This window comes from Maylandia zebra, linkage group LG7 (assembly GCF_041146795.1).
Source record: "Maylandia zebra isolate NMK-2024a linkage group LG7, Mzebra_GT3a, whole genome shotgun sequence".
NCBI lineage: Eukaryota > Metazoa > Chordata > Actinopteri > Cichliformes > Cichlidae > Maylandia > Maylandia zebra.
In genome coordinates this window covers 1,878,949-1,905,697 of record NC_135173.1, presented here as the reverse complement: position 1 = coordinate 1,905,697, position 26,749 = coordinate 1,878,949, and the positions used below count along the sequence as shown (strand labels likewise).

Below are 26,749 nucleotides of genomic sequence, written 5' to 3'. Positions count from 1 at the left end.
GCACGATGCCCATAGGACTCCGCTGCGTCCACCATATGACGGGCCATACAGGGTTCTTAAACCAGGCAACAAACATTTCGTTTTGGACTTTGGCGGTCGGCAGGAAGTTGTCTCTGTTGACAGACTTAAGCCTGCACATGTTATGCAAGAGGATCAGGTGGTCCCGGCCCAGGCCCCTCGCTGCGGCCGCCCACCTGCCACCGGGCTGATGGATTCTGTTTTTTCCCCCAGGAGCGACCCGAAATCAACGGAGTCCGAGTCGTCTTCAGCTTTTTCTGACCGCCAGTGCCAGCCTCGCTCCCGGGCTGGGTTGCCCTCTGTCAGTTCCCCACCCCCCCAGTTCAGCCGCTCCGGCCGTTTGCTTAAGCCCCGGGTCCTGGACTAGTTCTGCTGGGTGTTCGGGGGGGGGCATGTGTGGTGGACCACTAGAGGGCTCCACTCACACCCAGTGTAGAGGAAGTGTGTTCCTGTGTTTTGTGGCGCGATATGCGCAGTTGATGTTGGAGACGAATAAAGAAGGAGTGAGAACTGAGAGCTCTGTGTCGTTGATGCTTACCTCCACAACCTCTCTTTTATTGTATTTATGATTGATGGTGCATTTTAATGCTTTTCCTCACAGAAAAAATATGAACGCACGTATTAAAGAGCCCTCACACCTGATAGTCTAAGGACTGCTCATCGATTAGAATAGAATAGAATAGAATAGAATAGAATAGAATAGAATAGAATAGAATAGGCCTTTATTGTCATTGTACATGTACAAAAAAATTGTGGTTGCCCTACACCAATATGTGTTGGAATAAATTATAAATGGCAGACAGGAGAAATGTGTACAACCACGAGGAAGGTATACAAAAATAAGAGGCACAGTGTTCTGTTTCATTCCCTCCAAACCTGTTCATCTGTCTGAAATCTGCCAATAATTTAAAAATGTCCTGTACCACGATAATAAAATATGCTCTTTTTTGGTGGCAGTGTTTTTTTGTTTTTGTTTGTTTTTGTTGTTTCTGTTGTTTTTGTTTGTTTTCGTCTGAAAGGAAGGATTTCCTCATTCTCAGTTCTTTGATTTAATTGCTGCTGTGGTGCAGTCGAACCCTCAGGAGGGTTGAGGATTACGCATCATAATTAAGCAAACTCACAAAAACTGCTGCATCCACTTAGAATCGTCAGAGCCAAAGATCAAAACTGTGGGGCTTAATTAAGCAATCATCCCTTTTCATGCATTCTCCTATTTTTAATTAATTTTCAATACTATTATGTATGTCAGTGAAAAAACAGCTTATTTCAATTCTCATATCTTCCAATGAAACTAAAACACTTACCTGCATGCACGTATTAGACAGCTGGTTGAGAGATTTGGTTGGCTGTAGTTGCAAAACACAGATGAACGTGCATAATTCTAAGATTCAGAGTAGTTCTGGGGCCTGTGCACGAACATTTATTGTGCAGACATTTTTTAATGTTATTAAATGTTTTTTGATTTTTAATTAACAAAAATCCACCTTTTTTTTCCACAAAACCGCAAAACCTCATCTGACTCTTATAGGAAAATCTGTTCCATTCATTGTTCATCTAAATCCATCTATAAATCATACACCTTATTTTTCGGACCATAAGGCGCATTAAGCGAAACAAAACAGATAAGTCAAACTTTACTGAACTCATTCTTCTTGCTTCCTCCACTTCCATACCATTGATTTTTTTTTTTTTTGTAGCGTTTTGGCCAACATTTTGTTGTTATTAAATGTGCTGTATAAATAAAGTAAAGTAAAGATACATTAATGCTGAATCCTCTGCAGCTGCTCTATTCCCATGTTGTTGCAGTATATTAATGACTAACCTCGTATTGTGGATGGATTATCTCAGTTGTTCTCCTGACTGCAGTTTAGTCCGTGTACAGCATCCTGCCATGTGATTGCATTTGTCTCGAACCATCAGGAACCCTCACGTTAGCTTTTATCAAGTGGGAAAAAGTTAGCGTTCATCCTCCAGCTTCACTGTGTTTATGTTATGCTAACATAGCTGTGTCGCTAGCGATCACGTAGCACATCACTATATAGCAGCTAGCCCAACTTCAGTAACCCTACAAACGCCACTGCTGTTTAGTTTCCTGTCTTCATTTATGTTGGACGTGATAGCAGAGCTGTACGTTTGAATTTTTCAGAAATCTCTCAGTCAGAACATGCTATATCAGCTGTGTCCCAAAACGTACACTTAATGGGATCGGTAGTCTCTTAAATTAATGTCTGGATCTATAATACTTATACTTAGAATCAATAAGTATATAATGTTTTTATTAAATGAATAAGTACCCAGCATTACATGGGATAGGCTACAGAAAAAACAACTCCCCATGTGCGTGCGGATATGACCGTAAATACTGGGGGTGTCCTTATTCATGGGCTGCATCCTCCTGAGGCCGCATTTGTAGACCGATTACATCACAGCGACTCCTCTGAATCCAGCTGACTTATGCGTCCTCCTTTTCCCGAGATTTGAAGGATGGGTCGGGTGTATCCTTCATGGCCCACCATATCCCAGAATTCATAGTGCGGCCCAGCCAATTCCAGTTTCCAACAATGGCAGCAGCTACTTAGTTGTAATATTACTCTTATTACTCTTTCTGGGTCACAAAATAAACTTTAAACATATTTTCAGCTGTGTAAACTTCAAATATCTGCTCGGTTTATCAAGACATCGCATATTTGCAAAAGTGCTCCGACGTTTTCGGAGACGTCTGTTACCCACCCGCTCGATAGCTAGAGGGCTCACTGGAGCCGGGGAGAGCTGTGAACTCGGTTTCAGACCCCCGCCGTCTTTCGCTACTCAGGTTAAACATGATATATGAGTCACTCGGATAACTTAAAAATGTTATTGTTTGGATTTTTCCGGTGTTTTATTTGTTCCTGAGTAAATCGGTTTGGCTGAGGTTAAAGTTATTAGATTAAATAAAACTTTATTAATCGCTCGCTTGGGTTCCTCCGGGATTTTCACACAGCTGAATAAACATCAAACAGAAAGCTGATTAAAGAGAAGTGTGAGATGGTCGAGAATTTACACCAGTGTCCTGTTATATTTTAGTAGCAAGAAGCAGACGGCTGAGTTTATTAAACTCCACTGAGACAGCGGTGACGCAAATCTGTAGGCTAGACCGTCCCATTTCACAGCCTCGCACTTCCGGCCTTCTCGGCCTTCGAAGGACCCGGCCCACGTAGACTGCGAAGGCCGGGTCCTCCGAAGGATGCAGCCGACGTTTTGGGACACAGCTATCATGTTTAGGTGGAAGCTAGCGAGCTAACTTCCTGCTAACTTCTAACTCCGTTAATTGTAATAAATTCTGTTTTCATGGATGCCTGGATGTTAAACTTAATTGTTACACCTGGTAAAGCAGCAACGCTGATCATTTTATTAAAGATGAAAGAAATTAGACAGTTTTTAACTCTTCGTTTGACTTTGGGACCTGAACCGGGGGAGTTTAGGACCCAGATTACTCCGCGAGGCTCCTGACTAGCCGTAATGTTCCAACAATCCATCAAGCGCTGCGGCTTCGTAGCTTAGCAAAGTCGGACTTGTCTCGAAATCAATCAATGTAGAGCAGTGTCACAAACCACGGAGGCCCCAAAAAAGTGCAATCAGCCGTTGAGTTTATTAACAGCTCGGAGAAAACATCAACATATGTCTTCTGACCAAAATACATGTTGTGGACACTTATGAAGCAGTGGGGTACACGCCCCCCCATGGCGTCAATGACAGATTAAAATAGGTTCCAGACATTAGTCACAGTTAGTTGTACATCTTGTACATCTTTAATAGCTATAAACAGACATAGAACTTCTCATTTTGATAACACCTTCCATACAAGATAATAATCTTAAGCCCTCAGAGCGTCTGAGGGCTGGTTATCGCCTCCAGTCATCTGTTACCAAGTAGAATAAAATGCAACAGGTTTGCAACAAGAAGCTGGAAACATTTGGGCCTCTGCTCAGGCCTATTCCTAGATTATATGTATTATATGTACTGTAAGCATGCATTGCAGTTATCCTTCTATGTTCTAGTTTCCCTCAGCATGTATCACCTGGACAGTCACGCCAGTGAAGCTTAAGACCCTCAATGAACTGAACATCAACTCAAAATAAGCACAGATATGCAATGTGTATAAAATACTTCTGACCATACTTGTAATAAAAGTTAACATGGAAGGATCCTCAAATGGACATCTTCAATAAACAACTGTAATACAGTATCAATACTGTGAGAAATATTATTAAATGGAATAATGATGTAAAGAATATTATTAATGCAGTTATAATGATGCAGGTTATATGGCAGCAATAAAATAATTTCTGTATCTCCACAAACTAAAACATTGTTTGACAGATTGTTGAGCGGCGTGTAGCACATAAAATCGGTTTGAGGTCAGTAAGCACAACCAGAATTCATACAGAAGGTGCACTGCCGATTTTTGAGAAGATTAAAGGATTTTAAATGTGCCTTGTGTGGAAAATACAGTAAACATAAATTGCTAATTTCAGAGAATACATGATTGTGGATCCAAAAAGCTTGAGATGGTACAGTACTGTGTGTAAAGTGTCAATAAAATGAGGATCCACTGCTCGCTGTGAATGTGATGTCAGCAACCTAAAAAATAAGGTTAGCAGAGGGACAAAACTCTTGAAAAGTTGTTTAATCTAACAGAACAAGTCAGCTGGACATCTTACAACTAATGAGATAAATTATTCAATTATTTGCATGGGCAAGTAGTTGGACAATTTAACAATAATTCAACAATCAGCAGTCAGAAGGTACTAATGCTGAATGACATATACAGGTTTGGGAACAACATTTGCTTCCACCCAAACAATCTGTGTCAGGGTCACTGCTTAGGATTTCAGCAAACCAGCACCAGTCTGCATTCTGAGCTGGTTCCATCAGTAGCCTGCCTGCAGTGCAGTGCACTTCTGTATTATAACGCTTCCAAAGGCCTCGACCAACAGTTTTCACTGTTCAACAAGGATTCTCACCAACAGCTTGTTCCTACAGGTTCTATAAAGTAGATGGTAAGTACAAGCGAGCCTGTTGTCATAGTTCCCATGTGAGATACTGTAGAACTGCACTGATGTAGAACCTGATCATCTATAATGAATTTCAAATGAATAGAATCCAAAGTAGAATCCAGTCCTTACCAGTAGCAGATGTTTTGGTAGAAAACAACAGAACAGCATATCAGGCAAAGGTGAGTGCGAGTGGATATCTCCCGGATCACATTTACTTTTTAATTATTATTTTGATGTCATGAAGCTTTGAAATGCTGCACTATTATTAGTACCAACTCCTGCAAACACTTTGTAACTGAAGGAGGAGTGGATTCAACGTGCCCATTGTCCCGATGTGTGTCCAGCGCTAGTTCCAATTTTCATTTCATGCAGGATTTACTTTTTTTCCCCTGTATGGCACATCTTACAACAAAAGAGTCATCAAAAGAAACTCTGGAGATGACACTGGCTTGAAGTGAATCTGAAGCCTACTGTGTGGAGAGTGAAAATGAAAGCTGAAATGTGCGATTCCCTGTGAGACTCCTTTTTATTCTGCAGCATTTCCACCACAATGCTCTGGAGGAGGCCAAACAGCACTTTCTGTCAATTAAATAGCCTGTAATCCAGGACACCATGCTGCTGTCCACCTGCTTCACTTTGTGCTTCACCCAGAGGAGCTGAATGGCCCTGAAAACAGTGCAATCAAAGAATGTGCTTGCCATCTTGCAACCACCTCTCTAGGTGGGATTAAGCCCTGCGGAGCTGGTACATGATGAAATTGTCCACAATCACCACGGCCTCTGCTGAACAACAATAAAGCACATTTGAAAAGGATATAGATTTTGATTAGTAAAACCTGTCCTCACTAGTTCAGCGTATATTTACAGCGTATTTATTCTTTGCGTTTGCTTTTGCTGGTTCGTCATTTTGCCGATGACATCTGCGCGCTCTCGTCAGACTCGTCAAACTCCGACCTTCATTTCTGAACACACATCAGCAGAACAGCAGGATATAGCCATGAAACATATCATTTCAGCAGCATTTCATCTGCAGAACTGTTATATCAGAAATGATCACGAGCCAAAGTATTCATTTCCATAAATGATCTTATTTCCTGTAATCAGCATTTAGAATAAAATATTTAATGCTCCTAAACTGTGACAAAAAATTGTATGAGGTATGTGAGGATGCGTGTGTGAAATGTCATGAAAAGCTTTATATGTGATTTTAAACACAACACTTCCCTTGTTTGGCATATTTCTGTATTTTCCAGTTAAAATGAGGAATATGACGTCTGTAAAGAATTGCCTTTTTCTTCACTCGCGCTTATCTTCAAGAATATTACTTCGTCTTATCAAAGCCGGGCCATGCTTCGTCTGTAACACACTTATTATGCGAGCCCACCAAGGTAGAAATTCATATTCATTAATCAGAGCCTTCCGTGAGGTTCGAGAAATACACTGAAACAAACGGAGAGCGGTGGGCGTCCTGAGCTCGATAAGTCTGTGCAGCCACGTTCAAAGACTCGACGTATGCACATAAATTCTCATTACATTGTTATCGCAGCGTTGATGTCATACGCCCATGAGGATCAGTAATGGAAAACATAAACCATTTTCTTAATGTTTGTTCAAAACTAAAAGGGCTCGCTGATTTAATAAACATTTGCATTCTGCTGGCTGTATGAGCAGATAAGAAGTCATAAACTAAAGAGGCGATCGATCACGTAACTCGCTATAAGCTGATGTTCATATTGGCAGGAGGATTAAGCCTCACTGAATGTGATTAGCAGTTTTTGTATTCATTCGTTCCTTCTCTTGTTAACACAGTTGCTGACCAAGATCGTATTTTGTTGTTTTGTCTTTGATATTTTTCCAGCAGCGTGTAAAAGTCGCCTCGTGCGTCCAGGATCAGTATGATCAGAGGAATTTATTTATCTGTAGCAATTCTAATGTTTATGAATGTTCTCATTAAGTCTCCATCCGTGCGATGAGTGGGCAGGCACACAGATAAGGTTTTTCACACCACAGCTTCACATGTGATGTAGTGATGGTGACACGCTGTCGAATGAGATCAAGTTCATCAGGTTCGAGTGAGGTGAGAATTGTTGTGCAAAGATCCCTCTGTTTGTCTGTGAGCTAGTGCTGTATAGCATTTACTATATTACCTGCTCATCTGCTGCTGGGATGTTTGTGTGATCACTAAAAGCACCTGAACTGAACTGACACTATGCACTGTGTATCTGTATGGACTTCCTCCTGCTTTAGCTTGACGAGGTTGTTAAATAGGTTTTATCTGCTTACCTGTGAATACAAGCACAACATAAAGGCTTTCAAAAATTGAAAGCTTTGGCCTTTGAAACCAGCCAAGAGTGCGGTGCAATGGTTAGCATGGTCGCCTACAGGAAGAAGGTTCTGTGTCCAAAGCAGAAGCTTCTGCGTGGCGTTAGCATGTACACGCCCTGTGTACGTTTAGATGCTCAGGGTTTCTCCTGAAGTCCAAAGACATGCATGTTAATTATAAAATGTTGAGGCATGAATGTAGGCTCTGGGCTCTAACTGCCAGCAAAACAGCAGTCAAGGAAAAGCACACATTTTGCAGAATGTCATTTTTTTTAATGGTCATAATATTTTATATGCAAAGGTTATTGTCGTGGGACTCAAGCTCATCTATGGATTTACTGCCTCAGGATTCAGCACATTCAACCAGTCTGTGAAAGTAATATATGGTGAAGATAATGAAGGAATAGAAGCGATAGTTTAGTTTAGTTTAGTTTAGTTTAGTTTAGTTTAGTTTAGTGGTCAAAATATTCAGTTTAGTAATACAAAATATGTATTTTGTGTACTTTAAAATCATCGCTTCGTGATTTTATCCTAGCAGAAAAATGTTGTCGTGATAAACAGTTTACTTCCAACAGCGCAAACTTTTTTAGATGACAGACAATTTGATCAGTTTTACTGATCATTTCAAAAGAAATTCTAGTAAATTGCACAACTGGAACCTAAGATGACGCAGTTCTCTTATTACTGTGGCTGCGCTGAGCATCTTGTAAGCTAATGAAATATTTGTTTGTGATACACGGTTGGTGCACAAACAGCAGGACGTTGATGGCAGTGCCATAAGGTTCGAACCATGAAATTAACAGAAATGTTGCCACGATATTCTTATTTTTATTTCTCTGTTTGAATGAACAAGCACTTTTTAACCCTCTGTAGAATGCTGTTGCCTTCAGGGAACACACAGCATGTCTGCTTATTGCACTGTTCCTTAAATATTTTATTTGCCCATATATGGCTGGTAAATTGTGAATGGACTGGTTCTTTCTCTGGCCCTTTTCTACTCTACCTTAGCAATTAAAGCACTTTAACAACTTGCCTTATTCACTGGAGCAACAGCACCAACAACATGTGTAATTAAATACACACAGGGAAGATCGCTATTCAGTAAAATGCATGTTTGACCTTTGACCTAAGGGTTGGACAGTTCTTTCCAGAACCACATCTGCATGGGACACATCCATTTTCTTCACCTTATCAAGTTCAGAGTCACGGCCAACTTTATTTTTAAATCTGCTTAAGTGGAAAATCTATATTTTAAAAAATATACAGGCATATGCATGAACATGTGAAATGTATCCGAAGTGTATTTGTTTGTAAAATCATTAATTTCATTTATTTACTAAAATAACATTTTTGGTTCATTGCCTCGGGGCAACGTTTCCACTTTTGTCTACTTTTCTTAGGGCAGTAACACTAAAGCAGTGCTTCTAAACGCTTCCCCCTGCAACTACTTATTTTGGGTTTTTAGGTGCATCACACATGTAATAAATCACTTGTGAGGCTGTAATGTAAATAACTTATCTAATATTCTACGGTACATGACCCGGTCCATGATCCCCTCAATGCCATGAAGCTATCCTGCACCCTTTTCCTGTTTCCGCCTCCATACTCTGGAGATGGTGTCATTTGGCCATGTACAGCCTTCCTCTTCCTCCAAACATGGCAGATAGAGCTTGATTTTGTTTTCATGTGACCACAGCACTTTGTCCCAGTCATGCTTTGAATGATTAGATGCTCATTTCTAAACTTAAGACGGGCCGGTACATGTGCCTTTTAGAGCAGATGGGCCTCGGGGCTGCCATTACAGCGCAGTGTGTTATCAATGGTGTTTTTGGTGACTGCAGTCCCAGCTGCCTGCAGATCAATAGCAAGCTCCTCCATGAAGTTTTGGGCTAATCCACCACTATTCTCATGATCATCATAGCTTCATGCAGCAAGAAATGAAAGGAGCTCCAGACTGAGAGTGACTGATGGGTCATTTATATTTCTTGCAACAAAGTAGTAAAGGCACCAGTAGTTGTCACCTTGTCACCGAGCTTCTTTCCGATGGCTTTGTAGCCCATTCCAGCCTTGTGCAAGTCTGACCTCCTTTGACAGCTCTTTGGTGTTGCCCATGGTGGCTGAAATGAAGGTTGGAATGGAAGATACTGATTCTGAGCACAGTATTACAGTATTTCACTCATGCAAATAAATGTATAACTGTCATGTAATTTTTTTCTGGATTTTTGATATTCTGTCTCTCTCCATTAAAATAAAAACTACCATAATTAAAATAAATAAATAAATATTCATAATAAATACGGACATTTAATACCACACAAGGGTCGTCAATATCAACGGCTTAAAGAACTGAAGTGTGTATGTTCATATTTGTGAGCCTGGTTCTGCCGGAGGTTTCTTCCTGTTAAAAGGGAGTTTTTCTTTCCCGCTGTCGCCAAAGTGCTGCTCATAGGGGGTCGTATGATTGTTGGGTGTTTCTCTGTATCTATTATTGTAGGGTCTACCTTACAATATAAAGCACATTGTGGCGACTGTTGTTGTGATTTGGCGCTGTGTAAATACAACTGAACTGAAATTAAAGCAAATATAAGTGGGCAATCTGCTGCGATCGCCTCCACGTTTCATATTAAACTTCACGTTTACAGCGTAGTGTTCTCGTTCGCCTCCTTGCCTGTGTTACATGAATGCAGCGAGTCCGGGAAACAAGTTTGACACTCGGCCCGGTGACCGAGGTTTGGGGCGTTGACTAAACTTTACTCAGACCAATCAGAGTGTCGGAATTCACGGTGAAACTTTGTAAACAACTTCTACACGCTGGTTTAAAGCTCGTCCGCCGTATTTACTACGAAACAGCGCGGTGGTGCTGCAGCCGAGAGACTCAAACGACTCAAAACAGGTGAGACGCAGTTATGTGTGTTACACGCTCGCCGTTTTTGTCTCCATTCTGTGTTTGTGTCTCGCGCACCGTGCGCGCGCCCCCACTGTTTGTATGCGTGCTGTCGTTACTCATAGTAGAGTGGGTGCAAAAACAGCTGTCATTTCACGCGACAAGTGGAGGAGAAATGCGCGCTGGGCGTTTGGAGACAGTCCAGAAAGACCAAATGTAACCGTTTTATGTGGACGCGTCGCCAGAGGTTGCTTCAATGTATCGAATGACGTCGCCACTATATGGTGAATTCCAGTCCTGAGTAGGAAACAGCTTGTAGCTGCTGCACGTCTGCATTGGATCGTTTCGGTGTCGTTTGAGCAAAGTGTGTCTGTTGCATCACCTAAAAGCATGATTAGCGAGACTTTTCATCAGTCGGTGGGATTTGAATTCAATTTTAGAGATTTCCTTAAAGAAGAGTGGGCCACTCTTGCTTCCCCTCTTCCTGTCGACATGTATGTGTGTGAGGCTGCGAGAGAGCGCTTGGTCCTGGCCGTTTAAATTGAACAATCCTTGATTTCTCGGAGTAATTTCAACGAGCAGGCTAATGATGGAGCACACTTCTGTAAAAAGCACTCAGCATTTGCCCGCCGCCTGAGTGAGACAGACCTGTTATTAGGCTGCTTCACAGCCTGTGAATGCGTCAGGTTGCTATAAGAGCAGGTATCAGGAGCTGCTTACTCAAAGCCTGCCTCAAATGTTTCAGAGGAAATTTGACTCTGCAGGACACGAGAAAGGAGTCACGCTGAGAAATGTTGAAAAAGCTCCTTATAATGTATGAAAAGCCATAAATCAGAGTCACGAGTCAAGTTACACCTGTTTCTCTAATTTCATTTAAATATGCGATTTTCTGCGTGTGTTTCACACTAAAATTTACAGACTCCAAGTTTAAACTCCGTTCTTGATCTGCGAGCTCCAGTGGCGAGAAGCAGTACTGCCTGCTGTGTTACTGTTAAGTGTGAACAGCCTGCTGTAGACTGCGGGAGACTCGGTTCAGAGCGGATGTGGGCACAGCTTTCGTTGTGGAACATCAACATCTGCATGCTCTGTGTTCCCTCAGCACGCCCACTGCAGCGAAGGAGGAGCCGAGACAGAAGGGGGAGGAAAAGTTTCCTGTCAGAGTGGCTGAGAAAGTGAATCAGGTTAAGTTTGGCAGGCAGTCAGACCTGGGGGGGGGCTTCAATTTTAGACTTTTTCCGCTGTAACTTCTCTGGAAATGTGACGCATTTCATTTTGTGGTCTGTGAAGTTGATTTCTTGATGGTATCATGCTCATTCTTAGTACATTTCTGTTTTGAAGAAGTTCATCTCAGCTGTCTCCTAACAGCGTCCAAAGCTTAACAGTTGCTGCATTTACTTGTCTGCATGCGTCCTTTGCCTCTTTTTACGGGCAGTTTTTGGTTTGCTGATGTTGTTTTGGATAGAAAGCGACACCACGGTAGACAGGGTCAAATATAAACCCGAAGAGTAAACTTGTGGGTATATTTTACTTGGAATTATTGAGTTGCTTACACTAAACTGGCAAAGTTACATGTTTAACAGAAACAGAACAGAGAGACGTGTTTTTCACAAGTCTTTTCCATATAATGAAGACTGTCCAAATATGCAGTTTCCCAACGTTAATTTGGAAAATTTCCAAATGCTGCCACCAGTTTCCAAAGATTATGTAATTGTGAAATTGTGCAACTAATAAAGGCATTATTTTACTCTTTAAAGTTACACAAGAAAATCAGCCCACATGTGTTAGTTTGATTGTTGTCGTCTGGCTGCCTCAGTTCACACAAGCTGTGTGTCAGCTACCTGTTACCACTGAAACTGATTCGGTAGATCTCAGGGAAATTCTGTGAAATTACCCATCATCTTATCTGGCCCTCAAACAGAATCAAATAATTAAAGTTGAGAAATGATCCCCGCAGTTTCACAATTGCATCGCTTTGTTTCTAACGTTTTTAGAGTGAGCAGGCCGTGTCATCACGTAAAAACTCCACCTATGTCCCAGTTTGTTCTGTTTTGCACGTGACGTATCAGCTGCCGGTAAGTGTGTGGGTTTTATAACAGCTGGACTCACAAGGCGCACTGTGGTTTTGTTGCATTTGCATGTCAGTTAAAAACAGAAATACTCTGAGGAAATACGAGTTTGTTTGTTTTTTACGTTTGATAGCATTCACCGCAACATTTGATTTATAATAAAAGCTTTATCGCTGTTGGAGTGCCCTTTAAAACTATTGTTGCTCATGACCTCAAGCAGCGATCAGACTGTTGAAGGGGAAATGAGAATTGTTTGTTTTCAGGTTGGGCTGTTAACCGCCCTGACAGTACATGAAGCACGCTGACGTCATCGTTTCCCATCACAGCACCTAAACACAAACAAATGTCAGCTGTGGCTTACAGACCGCAGTGTTTTGGTGGTTAGATTGCTTTGAATACACAATGTGCCGACCCCCGACGTAGGTTAGACGAAGATAACGATCGTACGTGTTGACTCGGTGCCGATGTTACATATAGAGAAGAAAAAAGAGGCAACACAAACACAAAGGGTAAAAGGACAATAGAGAACCATATAATAACATTCTGCATTATGTATCAGTTATTTTTGGCTAGTTAACGAGTGAGTGTGAGCGACGAAGAAGCTGCTTCCTGCAAAATACTGTTGTGGTGATACGCATCAGTAATGAAGTTGTTGACGTCATTTTGGAGTTTCACCTTGAGTAAAAAGTTGCTCTTCTGGGAAGTCACTGTCATGGTTCTTGTAATATCACAGATGATGTCGATATCAGCTGCTTTGGTAAAGCGGCTGATCTCTTGTGTGTATTTCTCAGAAAACAGTACTTTGCCAAACTAAACGGCTTGTTGGTGTTTCGTGATGCTGCTCGATGTCGGCCTGTGAGAAACAAAGACGAGTAGAAACGACGAGTCGGTGTGAGAAGAAGTTTCTTTAAGCGAAGACTGCTGGCATGTTTTCAGTGGAGCAGGAGGAGGAAGAGGAGGCAGAGCGCGGTTGGATTGTGTCTTCCGATGTGTCTACTACACAACTGGACTGGGATCTCTGAGATTTAACATCTGCTCTGCAGGAAAGAACATCTCGCTGATGCTGATTATTCCAGCTCACATCCTGTAGGGATGCAGTTACATGAGTTACACTTTAAAGTAGGGCTGGGCGATATATCGAGTTTTTAAAAAAATATCGATATATTTTCATACGAGATATAAGATGTGACAATATCGTTTATATCGATATAGTCTATGTTACGTTATAATTATACTTGTGGAGCCGCAGGTTTGCCTCTCTTTCGTCCACTTTTGTCTCTACGCAACGTTACTCGGCCTCGCCTCTCCTTCACTGAACACAACTCCCCCTCCCCCATAGCTTCACCTGCAGGCAATGACAAGATGAAAGCGGAAAATCTCCGTTAGCGAGTTACCGCGGATCGCCCCGTGCGTGGGGCTGGACGGCGTCAACGTGTTAGCGAGTTAACCACGCTAACGACATGCAGCCCGGAGGAGCTGCACGGCCTAAAATCCTTTCATTTTCTCAAAAATCGACAGTGCGCCTTATGTATGAATTCTGGTTGTGCTTACTGACCGCGAACCGATTTTATGTGATACACAGCGCTCAGCAATCTGTCAAAAAATGTTTTAATATGACCGCTTGATGGATTGTCGGAGGATTACGGCTACCGAGGAGGAGCCTCGCGGAGTGATACGTACTGTGTGTGTATAAGGACCACAAATGGCACCTGTTCAGAGACGTGGTGCAGCTGTGAAATCTGTCTCTTTGTTATTATGCTCAGCGTCTATTAGTTTACATTTTCACTGCACAATTGTGAGCTTTTTGTTATGCACAAAAACAACATTGTTTTCTTTTATTTATAGACCATGATTATTTAATAAATGCTGATAATTTATTTTTGAGTAATTTCTTCGTGTACATCTACGCTGTATGTAAATAAAAGTGCCCGTGTGACATCTGGGACACAGTGTGACTAAGAACTCTCTTTTTGTTCTTAACTTATGGCTTTAAAAATAAATATCGAGATATATATCTTATATCGCCATCCAGGTAAAAAATATCGAGATATGAATTTTGGGTCATATCGCCCAGCCCTACTTTAAAACGTTCACGCCAAATGAACTATTGACTTGTTTATGTTGCTGTCATTTTCTGCTCCGTGGGTAGTTTTGGCTGTCAATGAAACATCTTGGTTTTGTTTGTTTGTTTCTACACCTTAAAGTGGCAGCATCACAAAAAAACCATTTATACTTGTGTTAAGGGTTTATTTATTGATGTCTAATTAAACTGCTGTTGCAATAATACTGGTGTGTTTTACTCGTTAAAAGGGGAACACAAAGTACAGCTTGGGCTATTAATAAACCTCAATGCAGTGCAGCTTTCTGCTGCATATTTTTAGACACTGTATTTGTTTGCTGTACTTCACAGCTGTGCATTATTGATGCACAATCTTTGTCTTTGCCTGATTTCTAAGGTCACTACAGCTGTTGTAGGGTGTGTCTTGTTGTTTGATAGGTATGTCAGCTGTTGACATTGCAATGTTTTGGTGTTGCAAACTCCCCTGAGAGTCTACGTCAAGACATGTCGGTGCATTTCCCAGAGGTACGCTTTTTTTTTTTTTTTTTTTTTTTTTTAAGCAGCACAGTGTGCCACTTTGCTCAAATGGGGCTTTTTTTTTTCTTCTGTGAAGATGAGTTTGCATCTTCACATCCGGTGTGGTTCATATAAAAAAAGCAAAGTTAAATCAAACTAAATGAAGTGGTCTGTGAAAAACAAAGAACACGAGTTGGTATTGTAAAGGGAGAACAGGAGAAAGTTATTTATGTCCTACATTAAAAAAATCAAGGGTAGAAATGACTGATGTCTTCTGGTATGAGTAATGTTTTGTCGTGTATCTCATAGAAAGAGCAGATTTCAGTTGCCTGTGCGATATTTCACTCATGCTTTATGATCATCTTTGAGTGTGGGAACAGTTGTTACTTTCAATCTGATTGCTGAAAAAGCCGTGTTAGACGAAGCTTCTCATCTGAGCTCTTTGCATTTTTATTCTTCATCCAGTTGTTTACTGACTTTGTTGAAAGAGCGTAATTAATGCAGCAACTATGGGCTTTTTCACATTTGTTCATAAGTGGTCGAACTCCGACCTCTAGTGGTGTCAAAGTTACCCACATGCAACATTTACATGACGCAGTGAGATACAGTGTATGGAATGCCAGGACTGCCATAATGAATTAATTAAATACACCATTAAATAATTAATTAAATGTGGCAATAATGAATTTATTAAAATGCGAAATAATTAAAACGCTGATCGAGTCAAAACCATTGCTTTGGCCTGGTGGCCATTGTTTCTAGCACACAACAACCGGCATGTGGAAGCTAACAGAACTGAACTTTGAAAAACCGTTTGTGTGTCACCAAATACCGTTTTAATATTTTTTTAGCTGAGAATGTAGTGGTTTAATCTTCATGTGTCTGGTCGGTTTGTCAAGATACAGCCTCTTTGCAAAAGTGCTTCGATGATTTCGGAGATGTCTGCCCAGTCTCACGGCAAAGCGTGGGATAGACCCGCTCGCCTCGCAAGCAATCGAGCTGTTATTGCCACTGACAAAGCGCAGGCCTGGTACACAGCTGTAGTAACCCCCGCTGACTTCTTTTACTGAGGTTATATTTATCAGGGATTTATTTCCCGATGTTCTTATGTGTCCTACGTGTTTCAGTCACCAATTCTGAATTATAACTAACATTAAAAACATGTTTAAGGAGGAGAGAGAGCAAATACATCTGTTTAACATCTGATCTTTGGGTTTTTGTTCAGTAATCAGCGTGACCTGTGTATAAACGCATAAAAGAGATAACGTTGGTGTTTCCGTCATGTAGTAACTGCTGGCTTTAACTGTACAAAGGTTGTTCGACACTATGAAACACATACAGACTTCATGATGTTCGGCTAATATTTTTATTGTGAATATTAATCATGAGGGTAAACGGCCCTGTACACCACGCAGCGAGGTCAGCATGTCCACGATATCCTCAGCTCTGAGTTAACACAGAGTTTCCCAGCTGACTAATCTAACGGTCATCTACGAATATGTCACGGCTCATATCAGTATGATTTTACAGAAAATCATCCGTATTACTGCCAACTATTCCAGAGACGTGAAAATCTACAGCATAAAGAACAAAAACATATAGCAGTCTAACAACACTGTAGCAGAGATGAACCGCCAGTTTGTCCAGATCAAAGTGGAATGAAAGTGATTGGTTGAACAGGTGTGATCTGTGTTTTCTGCATTTTCATCAGTGTAAGAGACTCAGCAGCAGATTAGGATAACAGTTATACATTTAATGAATCACCAAATGAATCCACGCAAGAAACGAGCAAACCTGTTCGGACAGTTTGAGTTTGTGTTCCCTCAGCTGCAGACTCGCTGCTGCTTAAATGTTTGAGAGGAAGATTAGATATAAACAAACGTCAAACATAGACTCAGTCTGCTTTCACATTTGATATGAGGCCAGCACGTATAGTGGCTGTGTCCTGTTTTAAGATCATACATGTAAAATTGTTGTCTGACCTCCGTCGATCCAGCCGCTCAGAGTCCGTGGTTACCATGGTTACTGCATAAGCAGCTATAATGTTAACAGCTGGCACTGAGGAAACCTCCCGGCAGCATGGGTGTTTGTTTTTCATTGCAAAAGAACTGTCTGAATGGTTAACTGAAGTTAACTTGGATAAATTATAGTTAAGGAGTATCACAGATAACGCCTACGTGAGCTGTGTAACTGTTCACCACTACACTGAAATCAGCAGGCTATTACTGAAATACACGTGCTATATCATAAACTGTGATATAAATAGGGAGGTCCTATTAACATGTTTAGTTTTACAGGACACCTTCCTGCCTTTAGTCTCATTCATGAGCGGTATTAGTTTTCTTCTAACATCCAGAAGTCTGCACCATGTGTTTCATAGTTTGTAACAAGCCTTTGACAGGTAAACATAACATGACCGAAAAAGCAAAAAAAAAAAAAAATCACAAATTGTATGTTAACCTTGTTTATTTTTAGTTAAGTAAACTCTAAAATTTCTAACAGACAGCTGGTGCTTAGAATACAGTTGAATAACTATTAAAAAACAGATGATATAATATTTCTGTCCAGGTTGCAGACTTCATGATGAGCATGCTGTTGCAAACTCTGCTCCTCTCGGTGGAAATGCGCCTTCTCTTTCCTCTTTGTATAAAAACATTTTAAAAGTCAGTTTAATCTCAAAATTCACTGTTAAATCCAAAACACACCAGATAAAGAAAAGCGAACGGTTCAGTCTAACACATGTGCCAGTGAACACTATATTTACTTATCTTGTGCAGAAAAATGCGCTGACATTGTGTTATATCGAGCACCGGCTGCCCAGTTAAACTGTGACTATCACCAGGTCACGTGGGCATGTTTCTTGAATTAGCAGCAGGTGTTAAACAGCTGACAGGTGAGGAGGAGGATGCATGCAGGTAAACTGAGGGTCTGTTGAGCTGATCGCTGGTGTCCTGAGAAACAACTCAGCTTGTTCTTTATGTTACAGAAGCACAGAGACACAAGACCAGGTGGAAAGAGACGATCGTTCGGTGAAAATGAGAATCTGCGAATGCAACATGTGGAACACGGAGAGTGGAATATGTAAACAAACTGTTTAACTTAACCCCCCCGTTAAGCTGGAACACCGGGGCTGTGAGCTCGGTGCACTCTGTCAGCTGACTGTTAGCAGAGCTAGTGACATCTCTGAAAACATCTGAGCACTTTTGCAAACATGTTCTATGTTGACAACCTGACCAGACGTGAAGATTACGCCACTACATTCGCAGCTAAAACACTATTAAAAGTGTAGTTGGTGACAAAAAAACGGGGTATTCTAAAACTGTACACCACCACCATTGCTGCCTGTTCATTCTGGGATACCTGGCTGCCCCAAGTCCACACAAGCAATCGATTATCTAGGATCGACCTGTCTTGACTTACTTTGCGGGCAACCAATCAAATGTTAGATTTGACCCCGCCCACTTAGTTTGATGGGTGAGGCTGACAGATAAAATTATTTCAAGGAGAGAGATGAAGGGGACAAAAGTCCCAAAATGAATTAAATAAATAAATCATTAAATAATTAATTAAAACTGTCAATAATTATTTAAATGTGTTATTAATTAATTAAATATGTCAGTAATTAATTAATTACACGTGTCATAAATATTTATGTAATTAATTATTTCCAATTTTAATTAATTATTGACACAATTAATTAATTAATTATTTAATGGTGTATTTAATTAATTCATTATGGCAGTCCTGGCGTTCCATACAGGTGACACACCGTTACTTAGTGCAGTTGTAATGTGCGTTTAGGAACTGGCGTCACAGCAGTCTGGCTGCACGCAGAGGGCGTCGTTATGCGCACAACAACTTTCTAAATTACAAATATCAATTATTCTGACATTTAAAGGTTGGATTTCAAGCACTTATTTAACCTCAAGTACTTCTCAAGAATGTGAAATCGCCGCTAACAACACCTGCAATTATTTTTATACTGAGCAATTATTTCATGTATTGAATTATTAGCAATTACACGGCACTGCTGGTCGTGGTTTTTGTTTTTTGTAATGTTATTTTATTTATGGAAAAATTAACCTGCCTTTAATTGTACACTTATTAACATGTACTTAACTTTAAAATACCACATAGTTAGTATATTTAACTAATGTCAAGCAAACATTTTCAAATGTGATTCCTATTGTAGAGTGAAATATCTCCCAGTCTTCTGCTTTAATGGGTTAAATACAGAGTGACAAAAATGCAGTGAAGATTTTCTCCATTCAGTTTTGATCCACAGCGTTAGGTGAAGTTCATTTTATGAACGTTCAGATCCACATGCTGTACACGTAGGCTGTCAGCGCTAGATGTTCCCCCATAGTGCTCCAAGTAATCACGGCTGCTATTCTTATATTGTACCTCTAGATGGCAGAATAGTCATGCTGATGTGCTTTAAAAATACACTGTAAGAATCTCTACTCACTCCCTGAGACAGTGTTTTACATGACAGAGCATCAGTCAGCTTAAGTTATAGGATTCAAATTGAGATTTTATTGTTTTTAAACTGCAAAAAACACACAGAAAACCATTTGTATCACGTTTAGGGCTGCGTACTGTTTGGAATATCTACCTAGAAGTGCTTTATGCTTGCTTGGCTCAGTTGTTGTAGTTACTCTGAGAAATCGAATATTTTTTTAAAAATGAAAAACACGAAGTGTGAGCCAGTCAGTCCGAACGAGTAAACTAAGTAGCCATTAAGAACCGAAGAATCAATAAAGTCTAAGATGCAGAAAAATAAGTAAACAATAATAAATATTAATAAATGTGTAGTGATCTTATCTAGTTAAACTAATCCTCACAATAGACATTGATCACTCACTTCCTGGAGTTTCCTGGATTTTTTTTTTTTTAAATTTTCATTATCCAGTCTGCCATCCACCCATCCTTCCATCCACCCATCCATCCATCCAGGATTGATCCAGGAGGTGACCAAGACTGCCACAGATCCAAAGTGAATCCAAAGTCCCATCATGTTGAGTGCAGCCCGCTAACATAGCATTAACAACAGAATTCAGCATGTTAGGGATGTGAAAAGGTGCAACTGAGGGCAGACAAATAACTAACGAGCTCGCTCCGTCTGTAGAAGTCGAGCTACATGACCTTCTGTTGGCCCTGTGATCCCAAAGCCTGACCTCAAGTTGGAAGTTTATACTAGAAGGAAACCAATCTGGACGACGTTCCGCATAGAGGATGGATGTGGATTAGAGGAGAATGTTCTGTGTGTGTGGAGGGGGGCGGGGGGTCTGCTTGTTCGGGAGAAGGAAGGATATAGTGTTTTATATCTCCACACAGGGTGAAACCCCCACAGTGAAAAGAACTGAGCCATATTGTTGCCTCGTGTTATTCCTTCATTCTGAATCTCCTTGTGTAATGCGTTAGATGGCTCAGGGTGATGGGAGTCATTTACAGGTTAGTGGCTGCGTGGATGTGTGTATTAACATTTTTGTGGTATATTTTAATTTAAAGAAAACTTCCCTTGATGAAGACTTCCCAGTCAAAGGTGTGCTTTGTGAAATTCTGGCAACAACAAGGATGGACTCTGGTATGAACTGTAGGATCAGGCTGATTGTGAGCGTTCACGGGGAAACTTGAATGGAATCAGAGCTGTGTCGATCGCATGCATCGCTTTGTGTTCAGCTTACATCTGTGACGCACACTCATCGAGACGCTGCACGTGCAAGGTCGGTCCAGTAGGTGGGCTTACAGTACGGAAAACAAGCTGAAGTTCCCAGGCTTCAGTGTTTTGCTGGACTAGCTGAGGAGGCCTCTTACTTGGCTCAGTCCACCTTCGGGTCCCTCCTGGCTCCGGCCTCTGTAGATTTAGACATTGTGGGTTATTTTTAACCTCTTGGCCAAGCTTTAAACTGTGAAGGGGAATAATGGGTGTCTAAAAAAACCGTTGACGTTGTTGCACGGGAACGTGTCCATCAGCTTTTCTTTTGTTTAGTACAGCAGATGTGCCTGTATAGTGCAGTGGTTAACACATTCCCATGACAAGGGTAAGGTCACTGGTTTAATGGCTGGAGACATCAGGAAGGGCATCGGGCTCTGTGCAGTCAACAATGCAACACTGACCCCTTGTGACAAAGGAGCAGCTTTTTACAACAGATACTTGCTGTATGTTTGACCTGTAGTTGTCTTTACATGCACGTAACAACAAGTATGAAGAAATCTATCATAGGAATTGTTATAAATGTGGCAACACAATCTAAAGCAATGCTGTAATATCAAATGAGCTCAACACAACAACCCAGTTGTGCAGTGTGTTGTCCTTCTATGTGGGGGGCCAATTTGAACCTTTTTGACAGACCTCACAGTATTGAAGAAATTGCCCTTTCTCCTTGGGGGCAGTTGGTCTTTCCTCCTAACTTGTCACATGAAGATAAATGACTTAATTTGCAAAGGCATGTGGCCCTAATCTGCTTAATTAGAACAAATAAATCCACCAGATTGGTTAAAGGTCACGGCAGAATTTACACAAACTGGCGTATCAGATCAATCTAGCTGATTAATTGCCGGTTGTTTGCCTGCTGTGCCTTTGTCGGTGAAGTCGGTGGTTTGTTGGACGCTGATCTCGTTCTGTGCGTGCGAGTTTGTGGCCCTGTGTTTAAGTGTCATCGGCACTAGATTTGATCACTCACGTCTGAGCTGTTTGTGGCTTCGTCTCCACGTGTGAAACCATTAATGAGACCGTGATAATATTACACTTTACATTCCATCCAGGAGTTTGAAACTTGAGCTGCTAAATCTACCAATCAGTTGTGCTGTATTATTATAGAAAAGGATTGTTTGCTGTTACTTTAATAGAGTTACGACTGCATTTGTTGCTCAATGTCAGCTCAGCCCAGGCTCCGCAGTCTGGGCTGAATAAGCTGTTATGACAAAGGATTTAATGGGAAACATTTGTTTGAATGCTAAAAATTTGGGATTTTTACAGATAAAGTCTTTCGCCAGATTTTGCATTACAACAGATGCGGTTTTCGAGTGCTGTTGTTGGTGTCACTGACAGTTCTGCCCATCTGCTCCCAAATGATCCAGCACATTCACCTGGTTGAGCAACAGTACCACCCGGCCATTAGGTACCATCAGACTGCCGGTCGTCATGTTGGGCTGCGAAAGCAGGAACCAGAGCCTGCGCCTCACCGCGTTCTCCAGTCTAAACAGTCGCAGTCCCCTTCATGCTGTGTCTAGTTCTACTAATTCTGGGACCAACTACAGAAAAGTTGGGCAGAGGTCAGCAAAGCTTTGTGCATCCTTGTGTCTGTGCATGTATGCATGGTGTATGAAGTCAAGAGTGAGGATAAGGAGAAACAGGAGCATGTGGTAGACACATTGGGGTAGTGGAGGGGGTACCCTAATAGGCCCCAGAAGTTCCCCAAGCAGCACCCAACACAGAGGAACAACTATGGCCTTTGTTGGTCACCCCGTGGATCTCACACACAGTTAATATAGACTTTTCCCACTGACTCTGCCAAGAGTCTGAAGTCATTTAATGAAGTGGCGGCTGAGTTTAGAAGGAGCCAGTGTGCTCGCTGCTTGCACTGACAGAATGGAAAATGTCTGTGTTATGCAGCGAACAGCAAGTGACAAGAGGAGTGTGTTTTAATACCTCTCTCCCTCTCTCTCTCTCTGCACACACACACAGATTAAGAAGACGAGCCTGCATGTGCACATTAAAGCCTCGTCAGGAGAGACACAGTGATTGTACATATTCGCGCAGGGATACGTCGTCTGGTTTGTGATCGGCTGCGCTTCGGTCTAACGACATGAAAAGTTTCTCCTAAACTCTCAGCGTTCGGTCTCTGCTTAAACGTGTTGAGACTGAATGTGGTAAATAAAAACTGTCGCGGCCTAAAGCGAGCACTTCTCGTATCGCTCGTATACTTGCCTAATTGTTTCACGGAGCCTTTGGAGCTATCTCATTGTTCGGGTCATCTATTGTAGTTAAACCTCACCTTTCTCGCCCATTTTCACGGCTGTCTGTTTATCCGCTCAGCTGTGAATGGACAGTATCTCTGTATGTATTTGGTCACACTTCTTTTCAGCTCCCTGTCTTTTCATCTAGCTATGAGCAGATTGCAGTCTGTTTTGCTGTCCCATTGTGCAGCTGTCAGTTATTTCCAAACACTCAAGTGTCATTTGCCTCAGATTCCATCCCTTTCATTTCTCACTTCTTTTCTATGGCTCCACCAGCGTACATCTCATTGAGTGGGCATCAGCAGGCATATTCATTCTCCTCCATTTCTAAAAGCACATTGCTTTTTCATAGCAGCCATAAGCCTCCTTTTTAAATCCACAGACAATGTGTTTTTGTCCATCCTCCTCTATCCTTTTCAGGGGAGAGTGCAGGGATTCTCCCTCTTTCTCTCTTACTCTCTCTCGCTCTCTCTCTCTTTCCGAGGGCATCTGGGCGGACCCCGAGTACGGCGCTCCTCTTCGAGCTCGATTGTCTGTCTGTAATGAGCCGTGATGAAATATAACAGACTGAAATGTAATAATTCACGCGGGCCTCGATGAGGAGCACGTGGCTAGCGGTCGGCTCGGGCTGCGACGGCCTCCTCCTCGGCTCCCGCAACAATGCCGCGGTACTGCCAGCACCGCTCGCCCCGCTCTGGTCCAGTGATCTTGTTGTGCCGTTCTCTCGCCGTTGCCTCGCTTCTATTCAGAGTCACTTAACGTTGGAGGCTGTCTGTGATCACTGGCGTGCCAGTGCATCTCTTTGGGAAACAAGGCAAACTGTCTCCTTTGAATTCCTTCATTCTTTACTCCTCACCTCTCGCTTTATATGTTTGGGTTCTTGCCAGGCTTCTGACCCGCAGCTGAGTTTGTGGAGGAGGCCTAAAAGCATCGGCCCCTCGATGCCGCCTGATCTTCCTGATCTTCCGTCTGCGTTTTTGGTTTTCCTGAATGCTTCTGTCATTTCTTGCAGTTGTGCTGGGAATGCAAGCATCTTGTTTAGTTATGCAGTCGGCTCAGTTCTTCGTCAGTAACCTGCTGCTTTATATTCATGCAGCGCTACTAAACTTTAGATTTTTTTCCCCATTATGCAGAATTATTGGGGGGATCGATAGCTCGAGCAAAACACTAATGTAGTATCTTACTCAAGGTTGCTTTGAGGTCGTCTGGAGCTAGAGCAGGGCGCTATGGCCAAAAATATTTATCACAATATACATTTGAAAATTTGCGATAACGATATAACTGACGATATAATTGACGTGAGACAAAACACTTTACAACTCCTCAACTTTATTAGTGCAAAAAACCCATCAATGTATTTTCACTTAAACAAGCAGCTGTTTTTTATGTGCATTAATGTTATATAAAAATGTAACAGTGCAAATGCAAATTCCTCGCTGACAGTTTAACCAAAAGGCGTTTCCAGTGGAAACTGGCCGACATATCCTCAGCATAACCATGTATAATATCCACAAAACTTAAAAAGAGGTTATACACACACAGTACGGTAATATTATGTTGAAGCACAGTACGTATCACTCCGCGAGGCTCCGCCTACGATAGCCGTAATGCTCCCACAATGCATCAAGCGGTGCGGCTTGGTAGCTCAGCAAAGTCGCACTGAAACATTTGACAGATTTTCGAGCGCCGTGCACATAAAATCGTTTCGAGGTCAGTAAACACAACCAGAGTTCATACATAAGGCACACGGGGTTATAAGGGGCTCTGTCGACTGTCAGAAAAATCAAAGGATTGATTTTAAGTGCGCCGTATTTTCCAAACAACACGGTAATAACGGCGGCCCGCTAGCATGCGCTACCAAAAATAGTGCTTTGTTGTGTATCTGACGGACGAAAGCTAAACCAGTTCCACACCAGTGAAGCTGCAGCATTTTTACAAACCAGTTCTGGTTCATCGTTTCATTCAACGATCCGCTTTCGCCCTTCTCATTCTCCGTCACCGCCATGTGCGTATGAAAACAAAGGCACTGCACATTTTACCCATATTTTATCACAATATTTCATTTTCTTATCGTTGCCCAACATTATACCGGTGTTACCGTGAACGGTATGATATGGCCCAGCCCTATCTGGAGCCACTTCCTTTGCCTTTGATTTTGTCTTTGGTGGCACGCCTTTTATGGCATTGTGACTCCAATTTATGCACTTCCTCCAATTGCAAGGTACTCTCTGCTTGCAAAGTCTCCTAGCGATCGTACAAATCTACTACTTGAGAAGTCAGCAGCCTCCCTGCCACACCTTCGTATTCATCAACTTTCCTAAAGGAACTCTAAGAATTTACAATTAGAGGTGAGAAACTTGTGAGAGATACACAATTGAGTACTGGATAACAGCACTGTACTACATATTAAGTCAAGCTTGCTTTGAAGGCTGCCTGTTTCCTTTGAGAGTTGTGCTTTCCTATGACAAATTATGCGGTGTGGACGTCGGCGGTGGAAGAAGGCAGTGTAGACGAGGAAGGCAAAGGGACTGAACAGAGACTCAATTGATGCTCCTGACCAGCAGCTCGGGGTTTTGACGCAGTGTGTGGATTTGTGTCTGTCTGTGTGTGTCTGCGCTCCAGTATACTGCATAGACTCTTATGAGCATGTTGGCCATCTTAAATATTACTTTGCTCATTTGAAGGCAAAAAAAAAAAGACAATAGCATCATGGAAAATATATTAATATTAGTGACTCTTCATTGGCTCCCTGTTAAATTCAAAATCCTGCTCCTCACATACAAGGTCTTAAATAATCAGGCCCCATCTTATCTTAATGACCTTGTAGTACCATATCACCCTATTAGAGCACTTCGCTCTCGCTCTGCAGGCCTACTTGTTGTTCCTAGAGTATTTAAAAGTAGGATGGGAGACAGAGCCTCCTGAATGACCCCTTAGTTATGCTGCAATAGACGTGGGCTGCTGGGGGATTCCCATGATGCATTGGGTGTTTCTTCTCACTATGTGTTAACAGACCTCTCTGCATTGAATCATATCTGTTATTAACCTCTGTCTCTCTTCCACAGCATGTCTTTATCCTGTCTTCCTTCTCTCCCCCCAACCAATCACAGCAGATGGCCCCGCCCCTCCCTGAGCCTGGTTCTGCTGGAGGTTTCTTCCTGTTAAAAGGGAGTTTTTCCTTCCCACTGTCACCAAAGTGCTGCTCATAGGGGGTCATGTGATTGTTGGGTTCTTCTCTGTATGTATTATTGTAGGGTCGACCTTACAATATAAAGCACCTTGAGGCGACTGTTGTTGTGATTTGGCGCTGTGTAAATAAAATTGAATTGAATTGATTCAGCAAATCGAGTTACCCTGATCCTCCCTTGATCTGATGACGGGAGCTGTATTCATGTTGTTTACATATTCCAACATCACACACCTGTAACATACAAGTTAATTACCGTCTTTAGTAGATAAATCATGTCTCGTTTTCTCTCTGGGTGTCTAATAATGTGCACGCTGAGTGGAGGAGAAGGCTTAAAAAGTCAGATTTACCACTAAATCGCTTTCTTTCTAGCTTATTTTGGTACCTATAGGAAACTCATAAGAGTTTCTTAATATTCTACCAAAGTAAACCCACCAACCATGTGACCTGGTTTGGATGATATTGTTTGCCTGAAGTTTTCCGAGTCTCTTCATAACTAGGCAAAAGCACCGCAATACTCTCAACAGATGTACTACTACAAGTCAGAGAAATATTGTGCAAATTTGATTGCGAGCTGTCGCTTATGTTTGCGTGGAGTTTTATTTATTTTATTTTTTTTGTATACTTTACTGATCCCTTTGGGGAAATTCCCCTCTGCATTTAACCCATTCACTCTGTGAAGCAGTGGGCAGCCATTGGG

At 41.7% G+C, this 26,749-nt stretch overlaps 1 protein-coding gene across 1 annotated transcript in view; it reads left to right on the top strand.

Annotated features, from left to right (window-relative positions):
• The first annotated feature begins 10,144 nt into the window (after nucleotides 1-10,144).
• The window catches only part of ccnd2a (cyclin D2, a), a 161,859-nt gene continuing 145,254 nt past the window's right edge, over nucleotides 10,145-26,749 (top strand). Inside the window, exon 1 of the mRNA XM_076885537.1 lies at nucleotides 10,145-10,268. The gene's annotated coding sequence lies outside the window, so the exon portion shown is untranslated. The remainder of the gene's footprint in view (nucleotides 10,269-26,749) is intronic.